The following is a 4930-nucleotide window of genomic DNA, read 5'->3' as shown; positions in this document are numbered from 1 at the left end:
TCTGAGGAGAAAAAAAAATGATACGGGTGTGTGTCCGAAAGAGACGTCATGCCCATAAAGGGCACCAAGGCACGTGCCCGCTAAGATTTTAGAAATTCTTTTTGAATTTATGAATAAAAAAATTAAGATATATTTTTATTTTATGTTAAATTAAGTATTAAGCCAACGTTTTATCATAATTATCTATAAAAAAAGATCTGTCAGTTGTATTTTGTGGGCACAGTAAATGTATTTTATATTTTATATTCTTCAAAGTAGCCACGCTTTGCCTTGATGACAGCTTTGCACATTCTTGGCATTCTCTCAACCAGCTTCATGAGGAATGCTTTTCCAACAGTCTTGAAGGAGTCCCCACATATGCTGAGCGCTTGTTGGCTGCTTTTCCTTCACTCTGCGGACCAACTCATCCCAAACCATCTCAATTGGGTTGAGGTCGGGTGATTGTGCAGGCTAGGTCATCTGATGCAGCACTCCATCACTCTCCTTCTTGGTCAAATAGCCCTTACACAGCCTGGATGTGTGTTGGGTCATTGTCCTCTTGAAAAACAAATGATTGTCCCACTAAGCACAAACCAGATGGGATGGCGTATCTCTGCAGAATGCTGTGGTAGCCATGTTGGTTAAGTGTGCCTTGAATCCTAAATAAATCACTGACAGGGTTACCAGCAAAGCACCCCCACACCTTCACACCTCCTGCTCCATGCTTCACAGTGGGAACCACACATGCGGAGATCATCCGTTCACCTACTCTGCATCTCACAAAGACATGGCGGTTGGATCCAAAAATCTCACATTTGGACTCATCAGACCAAGGACAGATTTCCACCGGTCTAATGTACATTGCTCAGGTTTCTTGGCCCAAGCAAGTCTCTTTTTCTTATTGGTGTCCTTTAGTAGTGGTTTCTTTGCAACAATTGGGCCATGAAGGCCTGATTCACGCAGTCTCCTCTGAACAGTTGATGTTGAGATGTGTATGTTACTTGAACTCTGTGAAGCATTTATTTGGGCTGCAATTTCTGAGGCTGGTAACTTTAATGAACATATCCTTTGCAGCACAGGTAACTCTGGGTTTTCCATTCCTGTGGTGGTCCTCGTGAGAGTCAGTTTCAATATAGCGATTGATGGTTTTTGCGACTGCACTTGAAGAAACTTTCAAAGTTCTTGAAATGTTCCGTACTGACTGACCTTCATGTCTTAAAGTAATGATGGAATGTCGCTTCTCTTAGCTTATTTGAGCTGTTCTTGCCATAATATGGACTTGGTCTTTTATCAAATAGGGCTGTCTTCTGTATACCCCCCTTACCTTGTCACAACACAATTGATTGGCTCAAACGCATTAAGAAGGAAAGAAATTCCACAAATTAACTTTTAACAAGGCACACCTATTAATTGAAATGCATTCCAGGTGATTACCCTATGAAGCTGGTTGAGAGAATGCCAAGAGTGTGCAAAGCTGTCAAGCAAAGGGTGGCTACTTTGAAGAATCTCAAATATAAAATATATACTGCTGAAAAAAATAAAGGGAACACTTAAACAACACATCCTAGATCTGAATGAAAGAAATAATCTTATTAAATACTTTTTTCTTTACATAGTTGAATGTGCTGACAACAAAATCACACAAAAATAATCAATGGAAATCCAATTTATCAACCCATGGAGGTCTGGATTTGGAGTCACACTCAAAATTAAAGTGGAAAACCACACTACAGGCTGATCCAACTTTGATGTAATGTCCTTAAAACAAGTCAAAATGAGGCTCAGTAGTGTGTGTGGCCTCCACGTGCCTGTATGACCTCCCTACAACGCCTGGGCATGCTCCTGATGAGGTGGCGGATGGTCTCCTGAGGGATCTCCTCCCAGACCTGGATTAAAGCATTCGCCAACTCCTGGACAGTCTGTGGTGCAACGTGATGTTGGTGGATGGAGCGAGACATGATGTCCCAGATGTGCTCAATTGGATTCAGGTCTGGGGAACGGGCGGGCCAGTCCATAGCATCAATGCCTTGCTCTTGGAGGAACTGCTGACACACTCCAGCCACATGAGGTCTAGCATTGTCTTGCATTAGGAGGAACCCAGGGCCAACCGCACCAGCATATGGTCTCACAAGGGGTCTGAGGATCTCATCTCGGTACCTAATGGCAGTCAGGCTACCTCTGGCGAGCACATGGAGGGCTGTGCGGCCCCCCAAAGAAATGCCACCCCACACCATGACTGACCCACCGCCAAACCGGTCATGCTGGAGGATGTTGCAGGCAGCAGAACGTTCTCCACGGCGTCTCCAGACTCTGTCACGTCTGTCACATGCTCAGTGTGAACCTGCTTTCATCTGTGAAGAGCACAGGGCGCCAGTGGCGAATTTGCCAATCTTGGTGTTCTCTGGCAAATGCCAAACGTCCTGCACGGTGTTGGGCTGTAAGCACAACCCCCACCTGTGGACGTCGGGCCCTCATACCACCCTCATGGAGTCTGTTTCTGACCGTTTGAGCAGACACATGCACATTTGTGGCCTGCTGGAGGTCATTTTGCAGGGCTCTGGCAGTGCTTCTCCTGCTCCTCCTTGCACAAAGGCGGAGGTAGCGGTCCTGCTGCTGGGTTGTTGCCCTCCTACGGCCTCCTCCACGTCTCCTGATGTACTGGCCTGTCTCCTGGTAGCGCCTCCATGCTCTGGACACTACGCTGACAGACACAGCAAAGCTTCTTGCTATAGCTCGGATTGATGTGCCATCCTGGATGAGCTGCACTACCTGAGCCACTTGTGTGGGTTGTAGACTCCGTCTCATGCTACCACTAGAGTGAAAGCACCGCCAGCATTCAAAAGTGACCAAAACATCAGCCAGGAAGCATAGGAACTGAGAAGTGGTCTGTGGTCCCCGCCTGCAGAACCACTCCTTTATTGGGGGTGTCTTGCTAATTGCCTATAATTTCCACCTGTTGTCTATTCCATTTGCACAACAGCATGTGAAATTTATTGTCAATCAGTGTTGCTTCCTAAGTGGACAGTTTGATTTCACAGAAGTGTGATTTACTTGGAGTTACATTGTGTTGTTTAAGTGTTCCCTTTATTTTTTTGAGCAGTGTATATCCTCACGTACTTCGTTCCCCTGTCTAAAATAATTGGGGCATGACACCCTTGTCTGACGTTGCTGCTTAATGTGTGACATCATGCCAAAGACCTAGATCACTGTGATATTGTTATTAAAAAGTGATACGTGTTTAAAAGGTCTGTGACAGACACACACGCACACACGCACACACACACACGGCTGTGAAGGATACTAATGGCATCATGATCATGTCTTACCCACTTTATACTTAAGCAATAAGACCCGAGGAGGTGTGGTATATGGCCAATATATGATGCTACGCGTAGTGCCTGGAAATATCCCTTAGCTGTGGTATATTGGCCATATATCACAAATCCCTCAGGTGCCTCATTGCTATTATAAACTGGTTACCAACATAATTAGAGCAGTACAAGTAATTGTTTTATCATATCCATGGTATACGGTCTGATATACCATGGCTGTCAGCCAATCAGCATTCAGGGCTCGAACCACCCAGTTTAAAATCAATGTTTAATTCCCTTTTGAAATGACAGGTGCAAACAGTCTGGCTCCATGTGTGGTGGTATATTATTTTATGTACTTTGACTTTGATATTTCACAAAAGAAAGAAATGCACAGACATGAGTCACTTTTTGAAACACTTTTATTTTTCCTCTATGCTTCCCAAAAGAAAAGCTCATATACAAACAATGTGTTCTTACAGAGGTGAGGTTTTAACAGGTGGTGGACACATGTACAGCTAAAATGAGTAAAACAATCCAAGTAAAAACATTTTAAATGTCTCTCATTGGCAGCAGTCTAAGAAAACTGAAATGAGTCAGAACCCCACTGTAGTGTATAATATCACAGTTTTGAAAGCGTTGGTGTGGTGTCTACAACACATCAGCATAAAACAGCATTAAATACATTGACTTTATTCAGCTTTATAAAACAAAAAACATGACAATGAACTGAAGGACAAAAATGTTCTTCTGTATATTAACCTTTCATTAAATACACTAAACATAATACAAAGGAAAGCAGACCATAATAATATTATCTCATGCTGTTTATATATATATATATATATATATATATATATATAAACATATATATATATATATATACACGTCACATTCAGAAGTGCTGGCTGGGAATGGGTTGAACATACAGTAACACCTAGGCTTTCATTTCAGTATCATAGAGCCAACACTTGGAGGGAACTAGCGGTTTCAATGCAAACCAGTGCCATGGAGACCCTGCAGCTGCTCTGTGATGATGTCAGAGGGGGCAGGGTGTCAGAGTGGGCATAGAGAGCTCGCTGAGGTTGAAGCTGAGGCTAGTGCCGGCTATCATACTGCTTTATAACAGATTCTATACGGTATTAAACTGTCTGTGCCTCTCTCCCTCATGGTTAGTGCCTGGGACACATGAAACAGGGCATGTATTGCATAGACCCTATGATATGAACAAATAGTGTGTGAGAGATTAGATTTTCAGTTGTTCACCTGTTGATTGAACTACATAATGTCCCTTTGTATGTAAAAGGCCCTCAGTCCTTACCCTGTTCCCTCCAATGTCCGAGGGGACATGTCATTCTGTGGTAGACTACCCTGGCCACATATCCCACCAGTGTCAAACACTATCAATAAATACAAGTACCAAGCAGTAATATCACAGTTGTAACATCGGTACAATACAATTAAAGGTTTATATCATCATATAGTAACAATATACACATACAGTTATAGTAACAATATACACATACAGTTATCTGATAAAGGCAGCTTCCTAAAAGATTATCTAGGAAAGTGATAGCAGTGAGATGATGATGGAGACAGAGGGCAGAACAAACTGACAATATATCAATGACAGAGGGAAA

Source organism: Salmo salar, chromosome ssa28, assembly GCF_905237065.1.
Source record: "Salmo salar chromosome ssa28, Ssal_v3.1, whole genome shotgun sequence".
Classification (NCBI taxonomy): Eukaryota; Metazoa; Chordata; class Actinopteri; order Salmoniformes; family Salmonidae; genus Salmo; species Salmo salar.
The sequence above is the reverse complement of the archived record's forward strand: the minus strand, read 5'-3'. Positions refer to the sequence as shown.